General features: G+C 46.7%; 69 non-coding genes across 69 annotated transcripts; all 69 read right to left on the bottom strand.

Moving 5' to 3' along the window:
* Positions 1–59: 59 nt before the first annotated feature.
* Positions 60–130, bottom strand: trnag-gcc (transfer RNA glycine (anticodon GCC)). The gene has a single exon. It is a non-coding gene; the product is annotated as a tRNA-Gly (tRNA).
* A 176-nt stretch (positions 131–306) lies between these two features.
* On the bottom strand, positions 307–377 carry trnag-gcc (transfer RNA glycine (anticodon GCC)). Its single transcript has one exon. It is a non-coding gene; the product is annotated as a tRNA-Gly (tRNA).
* A 176-nt stretch (positions 378–553) lies between these two features.
* trnag-gcc (transfer RNA glycine (anticodon GCC)) lies at positions 554–624 on the bottom strand. Its single transcript has one exon. It is a non-coding gene; the product is annotated as a tRNA-Gly (tRNA).
* A 176-nt stretch (positions 625–800) lies between these two features.
* On the bottom strand, positions 801–871 carry trnag-gcc (transfer RNA glycine (anticodon GCC)). Its single transcript has one exon. It is a non-coding gene; the product is annotated as a tRNA-Gly (tRNA).
* A 176-nt stretch (positions 872–1,047) lies between these two features.
* trnag-gcc (transfer RNA glycine (anticodon GCC)) lies at positions 1,048–1,118 on the bottom strand. Its single transcript has one exon. It is a non-coding gene; the product is annotated as a tRNA-Gly (tRNA).
* A 176-nt stretch (positions 1,119–1,294) lies between these two features.
* Positions 1,295–1,365, bottom strand: trnag-gcc (transfer RNA glycine (anticodon GCC)). The gene has a single exon. It is a non-coding gene; the product is annotated as a tRNA-Gly (tRNA).
* A 176-nt stretch (positions 1,366–1,541) lies between these two features.
* On the bottom strand, positions 1,542–1,612 carry trnag-gcc (transfer RNA glycine (anticodon GCC)). The gene has a single exon. It is a non-coding gene; the product is annotated as a tRNA-Gly (tRNA).
* A 176-nt stretch (positions 1,613–1,788) lies between these two features.
* On the bottom strand, positions 1,789–1,859 carry trnag-gcc (transfer RNA glycine (anticodon GCC)). Its single transcript has one exon. It is a non-coding gene; the product is annotated as a tRNA-Gly (tRNA).
* Positions 1,860–2,035: 176 nt separating this feature from the next.
* On the bottom strand, positions 2,036–2,106 carry trnag-gcc (transfer RNA glycine (anticodon GCC)). Its single transcript has one exon. It is a non-coding gene; the product is annotated as a tRNA-Gly (tRNA).
* A 176-nt stretch (positions 2,107–2,282) lies between these two features.
* Positions 2,283–2,353, bottom strand: trnag-gcc (transfer RNA glycine (anticodon GCC)). Its single transcript has one exon. It is a non-coding gene; the product is annotated as a tRNA-Gly (tRNA).
* A 176-nt stretch (positions 2,354–2,529) lies between these two features.
* Positions 2,530–2,600, bottom strand: trnag-gcc (transfer RNA glycine (anticodon GCC)). The gene has a single exon. It is a non-coding gene; the product is annotated as a tRNA-Gly (tRNA).
* A 176-nt stretch (positions 2,601–2,776) lies between these two features.
* On the bottom strand, positions 2,777–2,847 carry trnag-gcc (transfer RNA glycine (anticodon GCC)). Its single transcript has one exon. It is a non-coding gene; the product is annotated as a tRNA-Gly (tRNA).
* Positions 2,848–3,023: 176 nt separating this feature from the next.
* trnaw-cca (transfer RNA tryptophan (anticodon CCA)) lies at positions 3,024–3,094 on the bottom strand. The gene has a single exon. It is a non-coding gene; the product is annotated as a tRNA-Trp (tRNA).
* Positions 3,095–3,270: 176 nt separating this feature from the next.
* Positions 3,271–3,341, bottom strand: trnag-gcc (transfer RNA glycine (anticodon GCC)). Its single transcript has one exon. It is a non-coding gene; the product is annotated as a tRNA-Gly (tRNA).
* A 176-nt stretch (positions 3,342–3,517) lies between these two features.
* On the bottom strand, positions 3,518–3,588 carry trnag-gcc (transfer RNA glycine (anticodon GCC)). The gene has a single exon. It is a non-coding gene; the product is annotated as a tRNA-Gly (tRNA).
* A 176-nt stretch (positions 3,589–3,764) lies between these two features.
* Positions 3,765–3,835, bottom strand: trnag-gcc (transfer RNA glycine (anticodon GCC)). Its single transcript has one exon. It is a non-coding gene; the product is annotated as a tRNA-Gly (tRNA).
* A 176-nt stretch (positions 3,836–4,011) lies between these two features.
* Positions 4,012–4,082, bottom strand: trnag-gcc (transfer RNA glycine (anticodon GCC)). Its single transcript has one exon. It is a non-coding gene; the product is annotated as a tRNA-Gly (tRNA).
* Positions 4,083–4,258: 176 nt separating this feature from the next.
* trnag-gcc (transfer RNA glycine (anticodon GCC)) lies at positions 4,259–4,329 on the bottom strand. Its single transcript has one exon. It is a non-coding gene; the product is annotated as a tRNA-Gly (tRNA).
* Positions 4,330–4,505: 176 nt separating this feature from the next.
* On the bottom strand, positions 4,506–4,576 carry trnag-ccc (transfer RNA glycine (anticodon CCC)). The gene has a single exon. It is a non-coding gene; the product is annotated as a tRNA-Gly (tRNA).
* Positions 4,577–4,752: 176 nt separating this feature from the next.
* On the bottom strand, positions 4,753–4,823 carry trnag-gcc (transfer RNA glycine (anticodon GCC)). Its single transcript has one exon. It is a non-coding gene; the product is annotated as a tRNA-Gly (tRNA).
* Positions 4,824–4,999: 176 nt separating this feature from the next.
* On the bottom strand, positions 5,000–5,070 carry trnag-gcc (transfer RNA glycine (anticodon GCC)). Its single transcript has one exon. It is a non-coding gene; the product is annotated as a tRNA-Gly (tRNA).
* A 176-nt stretch (positions 5,071–5,246) lies between these two features.
* Positions 5,247–5,317, bottom strand: trnag-gcc (transfer RNA glycine (anticodon GCC)). The gene has a single exon. It is a non-coding gene; the product is annotated as a tRNA-Gly (tRNA).
* A 176-nt stretch (positions 5,318–5,493) lies between these two features.
* Positions 5,494–5,564, bottom strand: trnag-gcc (transfer RNA glycine (anticodon GCC)). The gene has a single exon. It is a non-coding gene; the product is annotated as a tRNA-Gly (tRNA).
* A 176-nt stretch (positions 5,565–5,740) lies between these two features.
* Positions 5,741–5,811, bottom strand: trnag-gcc (transfer RNA glycine (anticodon GCC)). The gene has a single exon. It is a non-coding gene; the product is annotated as a tRNA-Gly (tRNA).
* A 176-nt stretch (positions 5,812–5,987) lies between these two features.
* On the bottom strand, positions 5,988–6,058 carry trnag-ccc (transfer RNA glycine (anticodon CCC)). Its single transcript has one exon. It is a non-coding gene; the product is annotated as a tRNA-Gly (tRNA).
* Positions 6,059–6,234: 176 nt separating this feature from the next.
* Positions 6,235–6,305, bottom strand: trnag-gcc (transfer RNA glycine (anticodon GCC)). Its single transcript has one exon. It is a non-coding gene; the product is annotated as a tRNA-Gly (tRNA).
* Positions 6,306–6,481: 176 nt separating this feature from the next.
* trnag-gcc (transfer RNA glycine (anticodon GCC)) lies at positions 6,482–6,552 on the bottom strand. Its single transcript has one exon. It is a non-coding gene; the product is annotated as a tRNA-Gly (tRNA).
* A 176-nt stretch (positions 6,553–6,728) lies between these two features.
* trnag-gcc (transfer RNA glycine (anticodon GCC)) lies at positions 6,729–6,799 on the bottom strand. Its single transcript has one exon. It is a non-coding gene; the product is annotated as a tRNA-Gly (tRNA).
* A 176-nt stretch (positions 6,800–6,975) lies between these two features.
* Positions 6,976–7,046, bottom strand: trnag-gcc (transfer RNA glycine (anticodon GCC)). The gene has a single exon. It is a non-coding gene; the product is annotated as a tRNA-Gly (tRNA).
* A 176-nt stretch (positions 7,047–7,222) lies between these two features.
* Positions 7,223–7,293, bottom strand: trnag-gcc (transfer RNA glycine (anticodon GCC)). The gene has a single exon. It is a non-coding gene; the product is annotated as a tRNA-Gly (tRNA).
* A 176-nt stretch (positions 7,294–7,469) lies between these two features.
* Positions 7,470–7,540, bottom strand: trnag-gcc (transfer RNA glycine (anticodon GCC)). Its single transcript has one exon. It is a non-coding gene; the product is annotated as a tRNA-Gly (tRNA).
* Positions 7,541–7,716: 176 nt separating this feature from the next.
* Positions 7,717–7,787, bottom strand: trnag-gcc (transfer RNA glycine (anticodon GCC)). Its single transcript has one exon. It is a non-coding gene; the product is annotated as a tRNA-Gly (tRNA).
* Positions 7,788–7,963: 176 nt separating this feature from the next.
* On the bottom strand, positions 7,964–8,034 carry trnag-gcc (transfer RNA glycine (anticodon GCC)). The gene has a single exon. It is a non-coding gene; the product is annotated as a tRNA-Gly (tRNA).
* Positions 8,035–8,210: 176 nt separating this feature from the next.
* trnaw-cca (transfer RNA tryptophan (anticodon CCA)) lies at positions 8,211–8,281 on the bottom strand. The gene has a single exon. It is a non-coding gene; the product is annotated as a tRNA-Trp (tRNA).
* A 176-nt stretch (positions 8,282–8,457) lies between these two features.
* On the bottom strand, positions 8,458–8,528 carry trnag-gcc (transfer RNA glycine (anticodon GCC)). The gene has a single exon. It is a non-coding gene; the product is annotated as a tRNA-Gly (tRNA).
* Positions 8,529–8,704: 176 nt separating this feature from the next.
* Positions 8,705–8,775, bottom strand: trnag-gcc (transfer RNA glycine (anticodon GCC)). The gene has a single exon. It is a non-coding gene; the product is annotated as a tRNA-Gly (tRNA).
* Positions 8,776–8,951: 176 nt separating this feature from the next.
* trnag-gcc (transfer RNA glycine (anticodon GCC)) lies at positions 8,952–9,022 on the bottom strand. Its single transcript has one exon. It is a non-coding gene; the product is annotated as a tRNA-Gly (tRNA).
* A 176-nt stretch (positions 9,023–9,198) lies between these two features.
* On the bottom strand, positions 9,199–9,269 carry trnag-gcc (transfer RNA glycine (anticodon GCC)). Its single transcript has one exon. It is a non-coding gene; the product is annotated as a tRNA-Gly (tRNA).
* Positions 9,270–9,445: 176 nt separating this feature from the next.
* Positions 9,446–9,516, bottom strand: trnag-gcc (transfer RNA glycine (anticodon GCC)). Its single transcript has one exon. It is a non-coding gene; the product is annotated as a tRNA-Gly (tRNA).
* Positions 9,517–9,692: 176 nt separating this feature from the next.
* trnag-gcc (transfer RNA glycine (anticodon GCC)) lies at positions 9,693–9,763 on the bottom strand. Its single transcript has one exon. It is a non-coding gene; the product is annotated as a tRNA-Gly (tRNA).
* A 177-nt stretch (positions 9,764–9,940) lies between these two features.
* Positions 9,941–10,011, bottom strand: trnag-gcc (transfer RNA glycine (anticodon GCC)). The gene has a single exon. It is a non-coding gene; the product is annotated as a tRNA-Gly (tRNA).
* A 176-nt stretch (positions 10,012–10,187) lies between these two features.
* On the bottom strand, positions 10,188–10,258 carry trnag-gcc (transfer RNA glycine (anticodon GCC)). The gene has a single exon. It is a non-coding gene; the product is annotated as a tRNA-Gly (tRNA).
* Positions 10,259–10,434: 176 nt separating this feature from the next.
* On the bottom strand, positions 10,435–10,505 carry trnag-gcc (transfer RNA glycine (anticodon GCC)). Its single transcript has one exon. It is a non-coding gene; the product is annotated as a tRNA-Gly (tRNA).
* A 176-nt stretch (positions 10,506–10,681) lies between these two features.
* trnag-gcc (transfer RNA glycine (anticodon GCC)) lies at positions 10,682–10,752 on the bottom strand. The gene has a single exon. It is a non-coding gene; the product is annotated as a tRNA-Gly (tRNA).
* A 176-nt stretch (positions 10,753–10,928) lies between these two features.
* Positions 10,929–10,999, bottom strand: trnag-gcc (transfer RNA glycine (anticodon GCC)). The gene has a single exon. It is a non-coding gene; the product is annotated as a tRNA-Gly (tRNA).
* A 176-nt stretch (positions 11,000–11,175) lies between these two features.
* Positions 11,176–11,246, bottom strand: trnag-gcc (transfer RNA glycine (anticodon GCC)). Its single transcript has one exon. It is a non-coding gene; the product is annotated as a tRNA-Gly (tRNA).
* Positions 11,247–11,422: 176 nt separating this feature from the next.
* Positions 11,423–11,493, bottom strand: trnag-ccc (transfer RNA glycine (anticodon CCC)). Its single transcript has one exon. It is a non-coding gene; the product is annotated as a tRNA-Gly (tRNA).
* A 176-nt stretch (positions 11,494–11,669) lies between these two features.
* Positions 11,670–11,740, bottom strand: trnag-gcc (transfer RNA glycine (anticodon GCC)). Its single transcript has one exon. It is a non-coding gene; the product is annotated as a tRNA-Gly (tRNA).
* A 176-nt stretch (positions 11,741–11,916) lies between these two features.
* Positions 11,917–11,987, bottom strand: trnag-gcc (transfer RNA glycine (anticodon GCC)). The gene has a single exon. It is a non-coding gene; the product is annotated as a tRNA-Gly (tRNA).
* Positions 11,988–12,163: 176 nt separating this feature from the next.
* trnag-gcc (transfer RNA glycine (anticodon GCC)) lies at positions 12,164–12,234 on the bottom strand. The gene has a single exon. It is a non-coding gene; the product is annotated as a tRNA-Gly (tRNA).
* Positions 12,235–12,410: 176 nt separating this feature from the next.
* On the bottom strand, positions 12,411–12,481 carry trnag-gcc (transfer RNA glycine (anticodon GCC)). Its single transcript has one exon. It is a non-coding gene; the product is annotated as a tRNA-Gly (tRNA).
* Positions 12,482–12,657: 176 nt separating this feature from the next.
* On the bottom strand, positions 12,658–12,728 carry trnag-gcc (transfer RNA glycine (anticodon GCC)). Its single transcript has one exon. It is a non-coding gene; the product is annotated as a tRNA-Gly (tRNA).
* A 176-nt stretch (positions 12,729–12,904) lies between these two features.
* Positions 12,905–12,975, bottom strand: trnag-gcc (transfer RNA glycine (anticodon GCC)). The gene has a single exon. It is a non-coding gene; the product is annotated as a tRNA-Gly (tRNA).
* Positions 12,976–13,151: 176 nt separating this feature from the next.
* On the bottom strand, positions 13,152–13,222 carry trnag-gcc (transfer RNA glycine (anticodon GCC)). The gene has a single exon. It is a non-coding gene; the product is annotated as a tRNA-Gly (tRNA).
* A 176-nt stretch (positions 13,223–13,398) lies between these two features.
* trnag-gcc (transfer RNA glycine (anticodon GCC)) lies at positions 13,399–13,469 on the bottom strand. Its single transcript has one exon. It is a non-coding gene; the product is annotated as a tRNA-Gly (tRNA).
* Positions 13,470–13,892: 423 nt separating this feature from the next.
* Positions 13,893–13,963, bottom strand: trnag-gcc (transfer RNA glycine (anticodon GCC)). The gene has a single exon. It is a non-coding gene; the product is annotated as a tRNA-Gly (tRNA).
* A 176-nt stretch (positions 13,964–14,139) lies between these two features.
* trnag-ccc (transfer RNA glycine (anticodon CCC)) lies at positions 14,140–14,210 on the bottom strand. Its single transcript has one exon. It is a non-coding gene; the product is annotated as a tRNA-Gly (tRNA).
* Positions 14,211–14,386: 176 nt separating this feature from the next.
* Positions 14,387–14,457, bottom strand: trnag-gcc (transfer RNA glycine (anticodon GCC)). Its single transcript has one exon. It is a non-coding gene; the product is annotated as a tRNA-Gly (tRNA).
* Positions 14,458–14,633: 176 nt separating this feature from the next.
* Positions 14,634–14,704, bottom strand: trnag-gcc (transfer RNA glycine (anticodon GCC)). Its single transcript has one exon. It is a non-coding gene; the product is annotated as a tRNA-Gly (tRNA).
* Positions 14,705–14,880: 176 nt separating this feature from the next.
* Positions 14,881–14,951, bottom strand: trnag-gcc (transfer RNA glycine (anticodon GCC)). Its single transcript has one exon. It is a non-coding gene; the product is annotated as a tRNA-Gly (tRNA).
* Positions 14,952–15,127: 176 nt separating this feature from the next.
* On the bottom strand, positions 15,128–15,198 carry trnag-gcc (transfer RNA glycine (anticodon GCC)). Its single transcript has one exon. It is a non-coding gene; the product is annotated as a tRNA-Gly (tRNA).
* A 176-nt stretch (positions 15,199–15,374) lies between these two features.
* Positions 15,375–15,445, bottom strand: trnag-gcc (transfer RNA glycine (anticodon GCC)). The gene has a single exon. It is a non-coding gene; the product is annotated as a tRNA-Gly (tRNA).
* A 176-nt stretch (positions 15,446–15,621) lies between these two features.
* Positions 15,622–15,692, bottom strand: trnag-gcc (transfer RNA glycine (anticodon GCC)). Its single transcript has one exon. It is a non-coding gene; the product is annotated as a tRNA-Gly (tRNA).
* A 423-nt stretch (positions 15,693–16,115) lies between these two features.
* trnag-gcc (transfer RNA glycine (anticodon GCC)) lies at positions 16,116–16,186 on the bottom strand. The gene has a single exon. It is a non-coding gene; the product is annotated as a tRNA-Gly (tRNA).
* A 176-nt stretch (positions 16,187–16,362) lies between these two features.
* On the bottom strand, positions 16,363–16,433 carry trnag-ccc (transfer RNA glycine (anticodon CCC)). The gene has a single exon. It is a non-coding gene; the product is annotated as a tRNA-Gly (tRNA).
* Positions 16,434–16,609: 176 nt separating this feature from the next.
* trnag-gcc (transfer RNA glycine (anticodon GCC)) lies at positions 16,610–16,680 on the bottom strand. Its single transcript has one exon. It is a non-coding gene; the product is annotated as a tRNA-Gly (tRNA).
* A 176-nt stretch (positions 16,681–16,856) lies between these two features.
* trnag-gcc (transfer RNA glycine (anticodon GCC)) lies at positions 16,857–16,927 on the bottom strand. Its single transcript has one exon. It is a non-coding gene; the product is annotated as a tRNA-Gly (tRNA).
* Positions 16,928–17,103: 176 nt separating this feature from the next.
* trnag-gcc (transfer RNA glycine (anticodon GCC)) lies at positions 17,104–17,174 on the bottom strand. The gene has a single exon. It is a non-coding gene; the product is annotated as a tRNA-Gly (tRNA).
* A 176-nt stretch (positions 17,175–17,350) lies between these two features.
* On the bottom strand, positions 17,351–17,421 carry trnag-gcc (transfer RNA glycine (anticodon GCC)). The gene has a single exon. It is a non-coding gene; the product is annotated as a tRNA-Gly (tRNA).
* Positions 17,422–17,585: the final 164 nt, after the last annotated feature.

The following is a 17,585-nucleotide window of genomic DNA, read 5'->3' on the forward strand; positions in this document are numbered from 1 at the left end:
AGAAGTTACATACAAAAGCTTTAAAGAACCAGACCGCTGGGACTTCTGAACTAACTTTCTGCATTGGCCGGGAATCGGACCCGGGTCTCCCGCGTGGCAGGCGAGAATTCTACCACTGAACCACCAATGCTCGACTACCTCAAACAGACATGTCCTTGAGTGATCGCTAAGAACAGGTAGGGAGGTTATGCTTTATTGGTTGCATAAGAGATGGAAGATAAGGACCACTTGTTGATTTTGAGTTAGCAAAAGTTACATACAAAAGCTTTAAAGAACCAGACCGCTTGGACTTCTGAACTGACTTTCTGCATTGGCCGGGAATCGGACCCGGGTCTCCCGCGTGGCAGGCGAGAATTCTACCACTGAACCACCAATGCTCGACAACCTCAAACAGACATGTCCTTGAGTGATCGCTAAGAACAGCTAGTGAGGTTACGCTTCATGGGTTGCATAAGAGATAAAAGATAAGGAACACTTGTTGATCTTGAGTTAGCAGAAGTTACATACAAAAGCTTTAAAGAACCAGACCGCTGGGACTTCTGAACTAACTTTCTGCATTGGCCGGGAATCGGACCCGGGTCTCCCACGTGGCAGGCGAGAATTCTACCACTGAACCACCAATGCTCGACTACCTCAAACAGACATGTCCTTGAGTGATCGCTAAGAACAGGTAGGGAGGTTATGCTTTATTGGTTGCATAAGAGATAGAAGACAAGGAACACTTGTTGATCTTGAGGTAGCAGAAGTTCCATACAAAAGCTTTAAAGAACCAGACCGCTGGGACTTCAAAATTATCTTTTTGCATTGGCCGGGAATCGGACCCGGGTCTCCCGCGTGGCAGGCGAGAATTCTACCACTGAACCACCAATGCTCGACAACCTCAAACAGACACGTCCTTGAGTGATCGCTAAGAACAGCTAGTGAGGTTACGCTTCATGGGTTGCATAAGAGATAAAAGATAAGGAACACTTGTTGATCTTGAGTTAGCAGAAGTTACATACAAAAGCTTTAAAGAACCAGACCGCTGGGACTTCTGAACTAACTTTCTGCATTGGCCGGGAATCGGACCCGGGTCTCCCGCGTGGCAGGCGAGAATTCTACCACTGAACCACCAATGCTCGACTACCTCAAACAGACATGTCCTTGAGTGATCGCTAAGAACAGGTAGGGAGGTTATGCTTTATTGGTTGCATAAGAGATGGAAGATAAGGACCACTTGTTGATTTTGAGTTAGCAAAAGTTACATACAAAAGCTTTAAAGAACCAGACCGCTTGGACTTCTGAACTGACTTTCTGCATTGGCCGGGAATCGGACCCGGGTCTCCCGCGTGGCAGGCGAGAATTCTACCACTGAACCACCAATGCTCGACAACCTCAAACAGACATGTCCTTGAGTGATCGCTAAGAACAGCTAGTGAGGTTACGCTTCATGGGTTGCATAAGAGATAAAAGATAAGGAACACTTGTTGATCTTGAGTTAGCAGAAGTTACATACAAAAGCTTTAAAGAACCAGACCGCTGGGACTTCTGAACTAACTTTCTGCATTGGCCGGGAATCGGACCCGGGTCTCCCACGTGGCAGGCGAGAATTCTACCACTGAACCACCAATGCTCGACTACCTCAAACAGACATGTCCTTGAGTGATCGCTAAGAACAGGTAGGGAGGTTATGCTTTATTGGTTGCATAAGAGATGGAAGATAAGGACCACTTGTTGATCTTGAGTTAGCAGAAGTTACATACAAAAGCTTTAAAGAACCAGACCGCTGGGACTTCTGAACTAACTGTCTGCATTGGCCGGGAATCGGACCCGGGTCTCCCGCGTGGCAGGCAATAATTCTACCACTGAACCACCAATGCTCGACAACCTCAAACAGACATGTCCTTGAGTGATCGCTAAGAACAGGTAGGGAGGTTATGCTTTATTGGTTGCATAAGAGATAGAAGATAAGGAACACTTGTTGATCTGGAGTTAGCAGAAGTTACATACAAAAGCTTTAAAGAACCAGACCGCTGGGACTTCTGAACTAACTTTCTGCATTGGCCGGGAATCGGACCCGGGTCTCCCGCGTGGCAGGCGAGAATTCTACCACTGAACCACCAATGCTCGACAACCTCAAACAGACACGTCCTTGAGTGATCGCTAAGAACAGCTAGTGAGGTTACGCTTCATGGGTTGCATAAGAGATAAAAGATAAGGAACACTTGTTGATCTTGAGTTAGCAGAAGTTCCATACAAAAGCTTTAAAGAACCAGACCGCTGGGACTTCAAAATTATCTTTTTGCATTGGCCGGGAATCGGACCCGGGTCTCCCGCGTGGCAGGCGAGAATTCTACCACTGAACCACCAATGCTCGACTACCTCAAACAGACATGTCCTTGAGTGATCGCTAAGAACAGCTAGTGAGGTTACGCTTCATGGGTTGCATAAGAGATAAAAGATAAGGAACACTTGTTGATCTTGAGTTCGCAGAAGTTACATACAAAAGCTTTAAAGAACCAGACCGCTGGGACTTCTGAACTAACTTTCTGCATTGGCCGGGAATCGGACCCGGGTCTCCCGCGTGGCAGGCGAGAATTCTACCACTGAACCACCAATGCTCGACAACCTCAAACAGACATGTCATTGAGTGATCGCTAAGAACAGGTAGGGAGGTTATGCTTTATTGGTTGCATAAGAGATAGAAGATAAGGAACACTTGTTGATCTTGAGTTAGCAGAAGTTCCATACAAAAGCTTTAAAGAACCAGACCGCTGGGACTTCAAAATTATCTTTTTGCATTGGCCGGGAATCGGACCCGGGTCTCCCGCGTGGCAGGCGAGAATTCTACCACTGAACCACCAGTGCTCGACTACCTCAAACAGACATGTCCTTGAGTGATCGCTAAGAACAGGTAGGGAGGTTATGCTTTATTGGTTGCATAAGAGATGGAAGATAAGGAACACTTGTTGATCTTGAGTTAGCAGAAGTTACATACAAAAGCTTTAAAGAACCAGACCGCTGGGACTTCTGAACTAACTTTCTGCATTGGCCGGGAATCGGACCCGGGTCTCCCGCGTTGGAGGCGAGAATTCTACCACTGAACCACCAATGCTCGACAACCTCAAACAGACACGTCCTTGAGTGATCGCTAAGAACAGCTAGTGAGGTTACGCTTCATGGGTTGCATAAGAGATAAAAGATAAGGAACACTTGTTGATCTTGAGTTAGCAGAAGTTCCATACAAAAGCTTTAAAAAACCAGACCGCTGGGACTTCAAAATTATCTTTTTGCATTGGCCGGGAATCGGACCCGGGTCTCCCGCGTGGCAGGCGAGAATTCTACCACTGAACCACCAATGCTCGACTACCTCAAACAGACATGTCCTTGAGTGATCGCTAAGAACAGCTAGTGAGGTTACGCTTCATGGGTTGCATAAGAGATAAAAGATAAGGAACACATGTTGATCTTGAGTTAGCAGAAGTTCCATACAAAAGCTTTAAAGAACCAGACCGCTGGGACTTCAAAATTATCTTTTTGCATTGGCCGGGAATCGGACCCGGGTCTCCCGCGTGGCAGGCGAGAATTCTACCACTGAACCACCAATGCTCGACTACCTCAAACAGACATGTCTTTGAGTGATCGCTAAGAACAGGTAGGGAGGTTATGCTTTATTGGTTGCATAAGAGATGGAAGATAAGGAACACTTGTTGATCTTGAGTTAGCAGAAGTTACATACAAAAGCTTTAAAGAACCAGACCGCTGGGACTTCTGAACTAACTTTCGGCATTGGCCGGGAATCGGACCCGGGTCTCCCGCGTGGCAGGCGAGAATTCTACCACTGAACCACCAATGCTCGACAACCTCAAACAGACATGTCATTGAGTGATCGCTAAGAACAGGTAGGGAGGTTATGCTTTATTGGTTGCATAAGAGATAGAAGACAAGGAACACTTGTTGATCTTGAGGTAGCAGAAGTTCCATACAAAAGCTTTAAAGAACCAGACCGCTGGGACTTCAAAATTATCTTTTTGCATTGGCCGGGAATCGGACCCGGGTCTCCCGCGTGGCAGGCGAGAATTCTACCACTGAACCACCAATGCTCGACAACCTCAAACAGACATGTCCTTGAGTGATCGCTAAGAACAGCTAGTGAGGTTACGCTTCATGGGTTGCATAAGAGATAAAAGATAAGGAACACTTGCTGATCTTGAGTTAGCAGAAGTTCCATACAAAAGCTTTAAAAAACCAGACCGCTGGGACTTCAAAATTATCTTTTTGCATTGGCCGGGAATCGGACCCGGGTCTCCCGCGTGGCAGGCGAGAATTCTACCACTGAACCACCAATGCTCGACTACCTCAAACAGACATGTGCTTGAGTGATCGCTAAGAACAGCTAGTGAGGTTACGCTTCATGGGTTGCATAAGAGATAAAAGATAAGGAACACTTGTTGATCTTGAGTTAGCAGAAGTTCCATACAAAAGCTTTAAAAAACCAGACCGCTGGGACTTCTGAACTAACTTTCTGCATTGGCCGGGAATCGGACCCGGGTCTCCCGCGTGGGAGGCGAGAATTCTACCACTGAACCACCAATGCTCGACAACCTCAAACAGACACGTCCTTGAGTGATCGCTAAGAACAGCTAGTGAGGTTACGCTTCATGGGTTGCATAAGAGATAAAAGATAAGGAACACTTGTTGATCTTGAGTTAGCAGAAGTTACATACAAAAGCTTTAAAGAACCAGACCGCTGGGACTTCTGAACTAACTTTGTGCATTGGCCGGGAATCGGACCCGGGTCTCCCGCGTGGCAGGCGAGAATTCTACCACTGAACCACCAATGCTCGACAACCTCAAACAGACATGTCATTGAGTGATCGCTAAGAACAGGTAGGGAGGTTATGCTTTATTGGTTGCATAAGAGATAGAAGACAAGGAACACTTGTTGATCTTGAGGTAGCAGAAGTTCCATACAAAAGCTTTAAAGAACCAGACCGCTGGGACTTCAAAATTATCTTTTTGCATTGGCCGGGAATCGGACCCGGGTCTCCCGCGTGGCAGGCGAGAATTCTACCACTGAACCACCAATGCTCGACAACCTCAAACAGACACGTCCTTGAGTGATCGCTAAGAACAGCTAGTGAGGTTACGCTTCATGGGTTGCATAAGAGATAAAAGATAAGGAACACTTGTTGATCTTGAGTTAGCAGAAGTTACATACAAAAGCTTTAAAGAACCAGACCGCTGGGACTTCTGAACTAACTTTCTGCATTGGCCGGGAATCGGACCCGGGTCTCCTGCGTGGCAGGCGAGAATTCTACCACTGAACCACCAATGCTCGACTACCTCAAACAGACATGTGCTTGAGTGATCGCTAAGAACAGCTAGTGAGGTTACGCTTCATGGGTTGCATAAGAGATAAAAGATAAGGAACACTTGTTGATCTTGAGTTAGCAGAAGTTACATACAAAAGCTTTAAAGAACCAGACCGCTGGGACTTCTGAACTAACTTTCTGCATTGGCCGGGAATCGGACCCGGGTCTCCCGCGTGGCAGGCGAGAATTCTACCACTGAACCACCAATGCTCGACAACCTCAAACAGACATGTCCTTGAGTGATCGCTAAGAACAGGTAGGGAGGTTATGCTTTATTGGTTGCATAAGAGATGGAAGATAAGGACCACTTGTTGATCTTGAGTTAGCAGAAGTTACATACAAAAGCTTTAAAGAACCAGACCGCTGGGACTTCTGAACTAACTGTCTGCATTGGCCGGGAATCGGACCCGGGTCTCCCGCGTGGCAGGCAAAAATTCTACCACTGAACCACCAATGCTCGACAACCTCAAACAGACATGTCCTTGAGTGATCGCTAAGAACAGGTAGGGAGGTTATGCTTTATTGGTTGCATAAGAGATAGAAGATAAGGAACACTTGTTGATCTTGAGTTAGCAGAAGTTACATACAAAAGCTTTAAAGAACCAGACCGCTGGGACTTCTGAACTAACTTTCTGCATTGGCCGGGAATCGGACCCGGGTCTCCCGCGTGGGAGGCGAGAATTCTACCACTGAACCACCAATGCTCGACAACCTCAAACAGACACGTCCTTGAGTGATCGCTAAGAACAGCTAGTGAGGTTACGCTTCATGGGTTGCATAAGAGATAAAAGATAAGGAACACTTGTTGATCTTGAGTTAGCAGAAGTTACATACAAAAGCTTTAAAGAACCAGACCGCTGGGACTTCTGAACTAACTTTCTGCATTGGCCGGGAATCGGACCCGGGTCTCCCGCGTGGCAGGCGAGAATTCTACCACTGAACCACCAATGCTCGACTACCTCAAACAGACATGTCCTTGAGTGATCGCTAAGAACAGGTAGGGAGGTTATGCTTTATTGGTTGCATAAGAGATGGAAGATAAGGACCACTTGTTGATTTTGAGTTAGCAAAAGTTACATACAAAAGCTTTAAAGAACCAGACCGCTTGGACTTCTGAACTGACTTTCTGCATTGGCCGGGAATCGGACCCGGGTCTCCCGCGTGGCAGGCGAGAATTCTACCACTGAACCACCAATGCTCGACAACCTCAAACAGACATGTCCTTGAGTGATCGCTAAGAACAGCTAGTGAGGTTACGCTTCATGGGTTGCATAAGAGATAAAAGATAAGGAACACTTGTTGATCTTGAGTTAGCAGAAGTTACATACAAAAGCTTTAAAGAACCAGACCGCTGGGACTTCTGAACTAACTTTCTGCATTGGCCGGGAATCGGACCCGGGTCTCCCACGTGGCAGGCGAGAATTCTACCACTGAACCACCAATGCTCGACTACCTCAAACAGACATGTCCTTGAGTGATCGCTAAGAACAGGTAGGGAGGTTATGCTTTATTGGTTGCATAAGAGATGGAAGATAAGGACCACTTGTTGATCTTGAGTTAGCAGAAGTTACATACAAAAGCTTTAAAGAACCAGACCGCTGGGACTTCTGAACTAACTGTCTGCATTGGCCGGGAATCGGACCCGGGTCTCCCGCGTGGCAGGCAATAATTCTACCACTGAACCACCAATGCTCGACAACCTCAAACAGACATGTCCTTGAGTGATCGCTAAGAACAGGTAGGGAGGTTATGCTTTATTGGTTGCATAAGAGATAGAAGATAAGGAACACTTGTTGATCTGGAGTTAGCAGAAGTTACATACAAAAGCTTTAAAGAACCAGACCGCTGGGACTTCTGAACTAACTTTCTGCATTGGCCGGGAATCGGACCCGGGTCTCCCGCGTGGCAGGCGAGAATTCTACCACTGAACCACCAATGCTCGACAACCTCAAACAGACACGTCCTTGAGTGATCGCTAAGAACAGCTAGTGAGGTTACGCTTCATGGGTTGCATAAGAGATAAAAGATAAGGAACACTTGTTGATCTTGAGTTAGCAGAAGTTCCATACAAAAGCTTTAAAGAACCAGACCGCTGGGACTTCAAAATTATCTTTTTGCATTGGCCGGGAATCGGACCCGGGTCTCCCGCGTGGCAGGCGAGAATTCTACCACTGAACCACCAATGCTCGACTACCTCAAACAGACATGTCCTTGAGTGATCGCTAAGAACAGCTAGTGAGGTTACGCTTCATGGGTTGCATAAGAGATAAAAGATAAGGAACACTTGTTGATCTTGAGTTCGCAGAAGTTACATACAAAAGCTTTAAAGAACCAGACCGCTGGGACTTCTGAACTAACTTTCTGCATTGGCCGGGAATCGGACCCGGGTCTCCCGCGTGGCAGGCGAGAATTCTACCACTGAACCACCAATGCTCGACAACCTCAAACAGACATGTCATTGAGTGATCGCTAAGAACAGGTAGGGAGGTTATGCTTTATTGGTTGCATAAGAGATAGAAGATAAGGAACACTTGTTGATCTTGAGTTAGCAGAAGTTCCATACAAAAGCTTTAAAGAACCAGACCGCTGGGACTTCAAAATTATCTTTTTGCATTGGCCGGGAATCGGACCCGGGTCTCCCGCGTGGCAGGCGAGAATTCTACCACTGAACCACCAGTGCTCGACTACCTCAAACAGACATGTCCTTGAGTGATCGCTAAGAACAGGTAGGGAGGTTATGCTTTATTGGTTGCATAAGAGATGGAAGATAAGGAACACTTGTTGATCTTGAGTTAGCAGAAGTTACATACAAAAGCTTTAAAGAACCAGACCGCTGGGACTTCTGAACTAACTTTCTGCATTGGCCGGGAATCGGACCCGGGTCTCCCGCGTTGGAGGCGAGAATTCTACCACTGAACCACCAATGCTCGACAACCTCAAACAGACACGTCCTTGAGTGATCGCTAAGAACAGCTAGTGAGGTTACGCTTCATGGGTTGCATAAGAGATAAAAGATAAGGAACACTTGTTGATCTTGAGTTAGCAGAAGTTCCATACAAAAGCTTTAAAAAACCAGACCGCTGGGACTTCAAAATTATCTTTTTGCATTGGCCGGGAATCGGACCCGGGTCTCCCGCGTGGCAGGCGAGAATTCTACCACTGAACCACCAATGCTCGACTACCTCAAACAGACATGTCCTTGAGTGATCGCTAAGAACAGCTAGTGAGGTTACGCTTCATGGGTTGCATAAGAGATAAAAGATAAGGAACACATGTTGATCTTGAGTTAGCAGAAGTTCCATACAAAAGCTTTAAAGAACCAGACCGCTGGGACTTCAAAATTATCTTTTTGCATTGGCCGGGAATCGGACCCGGGTCTCCCGCGTGGCAGGCGAGAATTCTACCACTGAACCACCAATGCTCGACTACCTCAAACAGACATGTCTTTGAGTGATCGCTAAGAACAGGTAGGGAGGTTATGCTTTATTGGTTGCATAAGAGATGGAAGATAAGGAACACTTGTTGATCTTGAGTTAGCAGAAGTTACATACAAAAGCTTTAAAGAACCAGACCGCTGGGACTTCTGAACTAACTTTCGGCATTGGCCGGGAATCGGACCCGGGTCTCCCGCGTGGCAGGCGAGAATTCTACCACTGAACCACCAATGCTCGACAACCTCAAACAGACATGTCATTGAGTGATCGCTAAGAACAGGTAGGGAGGTTATGCTTTATTGGTTGCATAAGAGATAGAAGACAAGGAACACTTGTTGATCTTGAGGTAGCAGAAGTTCCATACAAAAGCTTTAAAGAACCAGACCGCTGGGACTTCAAAATTATCTTTTTGCATTGGCCGGGAATCGGACCCGGGTCTCCCGCGTGGCAGGCGAGAATTCTACCACTGAACCACCAATGCTCGACAACCTCAAACAGACACGTCCTTGAGTGATCGCTAAGAACAGCTAGTGAGGTTACGCTTCATGGGTTGCATAAGAGATAAAAGATAAGGAACACTTGTTGATCTTGAGTTAGCAGAAGTTACATACAAAAGCTTTAAAGAACCAGACCGCTGGGACTTCAAAATTATCTTTTTGCATTGGCCGGGAATCGGACCCGGGTCTCCCGCGTGGCAGGCGAGAATTCTACCACTGAACCACCAATGCTCGACAACCTCAAACAGACATGTCCTTGAGTGATCGCTAAGAACAGCTAGTGAGGTTACGCTTCATGGGTTGCATAAGAGATAAAAGATAAGGAACACTTGTTGATCTTGAGTTAGCAGAAGTTACATACAAAAGCTTTAAAGAACCAGACCGCTGGGACTTCTGAACTAACTTTCTGCATTGGCCGGGAATCGGACCCGGGTCTCCCGCGTGGCAGGCGAGAATTCTACCACTGAACCACCAATGCTCGACTACCTCAAAACAGACATGTGCTTGAGTGATCGCTAAGAACAGCTAGTGAGGTTACGCTTCATGGGTTGCATAAGAGATAAAAGATAAGGAACACTTGTTGATCTTGAGTTAGCAGAAGTTACATACAAAAGCTTTAAAGAACCAGACCGCTGGGACTTCTGAACTAACTTTCTGCATTGGCCGGGAATCGGACCCGGGTCTCCCGCGTGGCAGGCGAGAATTCTACCACTGAACCACCAATGCTCGACAACCTCAAACAGACATGTCATTGAGTGATCGCTAAGAACAGGTAGGGAGGTTATGCTTTATTGGTTGCATAAGAGATAGAAGACAAGGAACACTTGTTGATCTTGAGGTAGCAGAAGTTCCATACAAAAGCTTTAAAGAACCAGACCGCTGGGACTTCAAAATTATCTTTTTGCATTGGCCGGGAATCGGACCCGGGTCTCCCGCGTGGCAGGCGAGAATTCTACCACTGAACCACCAATGCTCGACAACCTCAAACAGACACGTCCTTGAGTGATCGCTAAGAACAGCTAGTGAGGTTACGCTTCATGGGTTGCATAAGAGATAAAAGATAAGGAACACTTGTTGATCTTGAGTTAGCAGAAGTTACATACAAAAGCTTTAAAGAACCAGACCGCTGGGACTTCTGAACTAACTTTCTGCATTGGCCGGGAATCGGACCCGGGTCTCCCGCGTGGCAGGCGAGAATTCTACCACTGAACCACCAATGCTCGACTACCTCAAACAGACATGTGCTTGAGTGATCGCTAAGAACAGCTAGTGAGGTTACGCTTCATGGGTTGCATAAGAGATAAAAGATAAGGAACACTTGTTGATCTTGAGTTAGCAGAAGTTCCATACAAAAGCTTTAAAAAACCAGACCGCTGGGACTTCAAAATTATATTTTTGCATTGGCCGGGAATCGGACCCGGGTCTCCCGCGTGGCAGGCGAGAATTCTACCACTGAACCACCAATGCTCGACAACCTCAAACAGACATGTCCTTGAGTGATCGCTAAGAACAGCTAGTGAGGTTACGCTTCATGGGTTGCATAAGAGATAAAAGATAAGGAACACTTGTAGATCTTGAGTTAGCAGAAGTTACATACAAAAGCTTTAAAAAACCAGACCGCTGGGACTTCTGAACTAACTTTCTGCATTGGCCGGGAATCGGACCCGGGTCTCCCGCGTGGCAGGCGAGAATTCTACCACTGAACCACCAATGCTCGACTACCTCAAACAGACATGTGCTTGAGTGATCGCTAAGAACAGCTAGTGAGGTTACGCTTCATGGGTTGCATAAGAGATAAAAGATAAGGAACACTTGCTGATCTTGAGTTAGCAGAAGTTCCATACAAAAGCTTTAAAAAACCAGACCGCTGGGACTTCAAAATTATCTTTTTGCATTGGCCGGGAATCGGACCCGGGTCTCCCGCGTGGCAGGCGAGAATTCTACCACTGAACCACCAATGCTCGACTACCTCAAACAGACATGTGCTTGAGTGATCGCTAAGAACAGCTAGTGAGGTTACGCTTCATGGGTTGCATAAGAGATAAAAGATAAGGAACACTTGTTGATCTTGAGTTAGCAGAAGTTCCATACAAAAGCTTTAAAAAACCAGACCGCTGGGACTTCTGAACTAACTTTCTGCATTGGCCGGGAATCGGACCCGGGTCTCCCGCGTGGGAGGCGAGAATTCTACCACTGAACCACCAATGCTCGACAACCTCAAACAGACACGTCCTTGAGTGATCGCTAAGAACAGCTAGTGAGGTTACGCTTCATGGGTTGCATAAGAGATAAAAGATAAGGAACACTTGTTGATCTTGAGTTAGCAGAAGTTACATACAAAAGCTTTAAAGAACCAGACCGCTGGGACTTCTGAACTAACTTTGTGCATTGGCCGGGAATCGGACCCGGGTCTCCCGCGTGGCAGGCGAGAATTCTACCACTGAACCACCAATGCTCGACAACCTCAAACAGACATGTCATTGAGTGATCGCTAAGAACAGGTAGGGAGGTTATGCTTTATTGGTTGCATAAGAGATAGAAGACAAGGAACACTTGTTGATCTTGAGGTAGCAGAAGTTCCATACAAAAGCTTTAAAGAACCAGACCGCTGGGACTTCAAAATTATCTTTTTGCATTGGCCGGGAATCGGACCCGGGTCTCCCGCGTGGCAGGCGAGAATTCTACCACTGAACCACCAATGCTCGACAACCTCAAACAGACACGTCCTTGAGTGATCGCTAAGAACAGCTAGTGAGGTTACGCTTCATGGGTTGCATAAGAGATAAAAGATAAGGAACACTTGTTGATCTTGAGTTAGCAGAAGTTACATACAAAAGCTTTAAAGAACCAGACCGCTGGGACTTCTGAACTAACTTTCTGCATTGGCCGGGAATCGGACCCGGGTCTCCTGCGTGGCAGGCGAGAATTCTACCACTGAACCACCAATGCTCGACTACCTCAAACAGACATGTCCTTGAGTGATCGCTAAGAACAGCTAGTGAGGTTACGCTTCATGGGTTGCATAAGAGATAAAAGATAAGGAACACTTGTAGATCTTGAGTTAGCAGAAGTTACATACAAAAGCTTTAAAGAACCAGACCGCTGGGACTTCTGAACTAACTTTCTGCATTGGCCGGGAATCGGACCCGGGTCTCCCGCGTGGCAGGCGAGAATTCTACCACTGAACCACCAATGCTCGACTACCTCAAACAGACATGTGCTTGAGTGATCGCTAAGAACAGCTAGTGAGGTTACGCTTCATGGGTTGCATAAGAGATAAAAGATAAGGAACACTTGCTGATCTTGAGTTAGCAGAAGTTCCATACAAAAGCTTTAAAAAACCAGACCGCTGGGACTTCAAAATTATCTTTTTGCATTGGCCGGGAATCGGACCCGGGTCTCCCGCGTGGCAGGCGAGAATTCTACCACTGAACCACCAATGCTCGACAACCTCAAACAGACATGTCCTTGAGTGATCGCTAAGAACAGCTAGTGAGGTTACGCTTCATGGGTTGCATAAGAGATAAAAGATAAGGAACACTTGTAGATCTTGAGTTAGCAGAAGTTACATACAAAAGCTTTAAAGAACCAGACCGCTTGGACTTCTGAACTGACTTTCTGCATTGGCCGGGAATCGGACCCGGGTCTCCCGCGTGGCAGGCGAGAATTCTACCACTGAACCACCAATGCTCGACAACCTCAAACAGACATGTCCTTGAGTGATCGCTAAGAACAGCTAGTGAGGTTACGCTTCATGGGTTGCATAAGAGATAAAAGATAAGGAACACTTGTTGATCTTGAGTTAGCAGAAGTTCCATACAAAAGCTTTAAAGAACCAGACCGCTGGGACTTCAAAATTATCTTTTTGCATAGGCCGGGAATCGGACCCGGGTCTCCCGCGTGGCAGGCGAGAATTCTACCACTGAACCACCAATGCTCGACTACCTCAAACAGACATGTCCTTGAGTGATCGCTAAGAACAGCTAGTGAGGTTATGCTTTATTGGTTGCATAAGAGATGGAAGATAAGGACCACTTGTTGATCTTGAGTTAGCAGAAGTTACATACAAAAGCTTTAAAGAACCAGACCGCTGGGACTTCTGAACTAACTTTCTGCATTGGCCGGGAATCGGACCCGGGTCTCCCGCGTGGCAGGCGAGAATTCTACCACTGAACCACCAATGCTCGACAACCTCAAACAGACACGTCCTTGAGTGATCGCTAAGAACAGCTAGTGAGGTTACGCTTCATGGGTTGCATAAGAGATAAAAGATAAGGAACACTTGCTGATCTTGAGTTAGCAGAAGTTACATACAAAAGCTTTAAAGAACCAGACCGCTGGGACTTCTGAACTAACTTTCTGCATTGGCCGTGAATCGGAGCCGGGTCTCCCGCGTGGCAGGCGAGAATTCTACCACTGAACCACCAATGCTCGACAACCTCAAACAGACATGTCCTTGAGTGATCGCTAAGAACAGGTAGTGAGGTTACGCTTCATGGGTTGCATAAGAGATAAAAGATAAGGAACACTTGTTGATCTTGAGTTAGCAGAAGTTCCATACAAAAGCTTTAAAGAACCAGACCGCTGGGACTTCAAAATTATCTTTTTGGATTGGCCGGGAATCGGACCCGGCTCTCCCGCGTGGCAGGCGAGAATTCTACCACTGAACCACCAATGCTCGACTACCTCAAACAGACATGTCCTTGAGTGATCGCTAAGAACAGGTAGGGAGGTTATGCTTTATTGGTTGCATAAGAGATGGAAGATAAGGACCACTTGTTGATCTAGAGTTAGCAGAAGTTACATACAAAAGCTTTAAAGAACCAGACCGCTGGGACTTCTGAACTAACTTTCTGCATTGGCCGGGAATCGGACCCGGGTCTCCCGCGTGGGAGGCGAGAATTCTACCACTGAACCACCAATGCTCGACAACCTCAAACAGACACGTCCTTGAGTGATCGCTAAGAACAGCTAGTGAGGTTACGCTTCATGGGTTGCATAAGAGATAAAAGATAAGGAACACTTGTTGATCTTGAGTTAGCAGAAGTTACATACAAAAGCTTTAAAGAACCAGACCGCTGGGACTTCTGAACTAACTTTCTGCATTGGCCGGGAATCGGACCCGGGTCTCCCGCGTGGCAGGCGAGAATTCTACCACTGAACCACCAATGCTCGACAACCTCAAACAGACACGTCCTTGAGTGATCGCTAAGAACAGCTAGTGAGGTTACGCTTCATGGGTTGCATAAGAGATAAAAGATAAGGAACACTTGTTGATCTTGAGTTAGCAGAAGTTACATACAAAAGCTTTAAAGAACCAGACCGCTGGGACTTCTGAACTAACTTTCTGCATTGGCCGGGAATCAGACCCGGGTCTCCCGCGTGGCAGGCGAGAATTCTACCACTGAACCACCAATGCTCGACAACCTCAAACAGACATGTCCTTGAGTGATCGCTAAGAACAGCTAGTGAGGTTACGCTTCATGGGTTGCATAAGAGATAAAAGATAAGGAACACTTGCTGATCTTGAGTTAGCAGAAGTTCCATACAAAAGCTTTAAAAAACCAGACCGCTGGGACTTCAAAATTATCTTTTTGCATTGGCCGGGAATCGGACCCGGGTCTCCCGCGTGGCAGGCGAGAATTCTACCACTGAACCACCAATGCTCGACAACCTCAAACAGACATGTCCTTGAGTGATCGCTAAGAACAGCTAGTGAGGTTACGCTTCATGGGTTGCATAAGAGATAAAAGATAAGGAACACTTGTAGATCTTGAGTTAGCAGAAGTTACATACAAAAGCTTTAAAGAACCAGACCGCTTGGACTTCTGAACTGACTTTCTGCATTGGCCGGGAATCGGACCCGGGTCTCCCGCGTGGCAGGCGAGAATTCTACCACTGAACCACCAATGCTCGACAACCTCAAACAGACATGTCCTTGAGTGATCGCTAAGAACAGCTAGTGAGGTTACGCTTCATGGGTTGCATAAGAGATAAAAGATAAGGAACACTTGTTGATCTTGAGTTAGCAGAAGTTCCATACAAAAGCTTTAAAGAACCAGACCGCTGGGACTTCAAAATTATCTTTTTGCATAGGCCGGGAATCGGACCCGGGTCTCCCGCGTGGCAGGCGAGAATTCTACCACTGAACCACCAATGCTCGACTACCTCAAACAGACATGTCCTTGAGTGATCGCTAAGAACAGCTAGTGAGGTTATGCTTTATTGGTTGCATAAGAGATGGAAGATAAGGACCACTTGTTGATCTTGAGTTAGCAGAAGTTACATACAAAAGCTTTAAAGAACCAGACCGCTGGGACTTCTGAACTAACTTTCTGCATTGGCCGGGAATCGGACCCGGGTCTCCCGCGTGGCAGGCGAGAATTCTACCACTGAACCACCAATGCTCGACAACCTCAAACAGACACGTCCTTGAGTGATCGCTAAGAACAGCTAGTGAGGTTACGCTTCATGGGTTGCATAAGAGATAAAAGATAAGGAACACTTGCTGATCTTGAGTTAGCAGAAGTTACATACAAAAGCTTTAAAGAACCAGACCGCTGGGACTTCTGAACTAACTTTCTGCATTGGCCGTGAATCGGAGCCGGGTCTCCCGCGTGGCAGGCGAGAATTCTACCACTGAACCACCAATGCTCGACAACCTCAAACAGACATGTCCTTGAGTGATCGCTAAGAACAGGTAGTGAGGTTACGCTTCATGGGTTGCATAAGAGATAAAAGATAAGGAACACTTGTTGATCTTGAGTTAGCAGAAGTTCCATACAAAAGCTTTAAAGAACCAGACCGCTGGGACTTCAAAATTATCTTTTTGGATTGGCCGGGAATCGGACCCGGCTCTCCCGCGTGGCAGGCGAGAATTCTACCACTGAACCACCAATGCTCGACTACCTCAAACAGACATGTCCTTGAGTGATCGCTAAGAACAGGTAGGGAGGTTATGCTTTATTGGTTGCATAAGAGATGGAAGATAAGGACCACTTGTTGATCTAGAGTTAGCAGAAGTTACATACAAAAGCTTTAAAGAACCAGACCGCTGGGACTTCTGAACTAACTTTCTGCATTGGCCGGGAATCGGACCCGGGTCTCCCGCGTGGGAGGCGAGAATTCTACCACTGAACCACCAATGCTCGACAACCTCAAACAGACACGTCCTTGAGTGATCGCTAAGAACAGCTAGTGAGGTTACGCTTCATGGGTTGCATAAGAGATAAAAGATAAGGAACACTTGTTGATCTTGAGTTAGCAGAAGTTACATACAAAAGCTTTAAAGAACCAGACCGCTGGGACTTCTGAACTAACTTTCTGCATTGGCCGGGAATCGGACCCGGGTCTCCCGCGTGGCAGGCGAGAATTCTACCACTGAACCACCAATGCTCGACAACCTCAAACAGACACGTCCTTGAGTGATCGCTAAGAACAGCTAGTGAGGTTACGCTTCATGGGTTGCATAAGAGATAAAAGATAAGGAACACTTGTTGATCTTGAGTTAGCAGAAGTTACATACAAAAGCTTTAAAGAACCAGACCGCTGGGACTTCTGAACTAACTTTCTGCATTGGCCGGGAATCAGACCCGGGTCTCCCGCGTGGCAGGCGAGAATTCTACCACTGAACCACCAATGCTCGACAACCTCAAACAGACATGTCCTTGAGTGATCGCTAAGAACAGCTAGTGAGGTTACGCTTCATGGGTTGCATAAGAGATAAAAGATAAGGAACACTTGTTGATCTTGAGTTGGCAGAAGTTCCATACAAAAGCTTTAAAGAACCAGACCGCTGGGACTTCAAAATTATCTTTTTGCATTGGCCGGGAATCGGACCCGGGTCTCCCGCGTGGCAGGCGAGAATTCTACCACTGAACCACCAATGCTCGACTACCTCAAACAGACATGTCCTTGAGTGATCGCTAAGAACAGGTAGGGAGGTTATGCTTTATTGGTTGCATAAGAGATGGAAGATAAGGACCACTTGTTGATTTTGAGTTAGCAGAAGTTACATACAAAAGCTTTAAAGAACCAGACCGCTTGGACTTCTGAACTGACTTTCTGCATTGGCCGGGAATCGGACCCGGGTCTCCCGCGTGGCAGGCGAGAATTCTACCACTGAACCACCAATGCTCGACAACCTCAAACAGACATGTCCTTGAGTGATCGCTAAGAACAGCTAGTGAGGTTACGCTTCATGGGTTGCATAAGAGATAAAAGATAAGGAACACTTGTTGATCTTGAGTTAGCAGAAGTTACATACAAAAGCTTTAAAGAACCAGACCGCTGGGACTTCT

This window comes from Pimephales promelas, chromosome 3, assembly GCF_988280905.1.
Source record: "Pimephales promelas chromosome 3, fPimPro1.hap1.1, whole genome shotgun sequence".
Taxonomy (NCBI): Eukaryota; Metazoa; Chordata; class Actinopteri; order Cypriniformes; family Leuciscidae; genus Pimephales; species Pimephales promelas.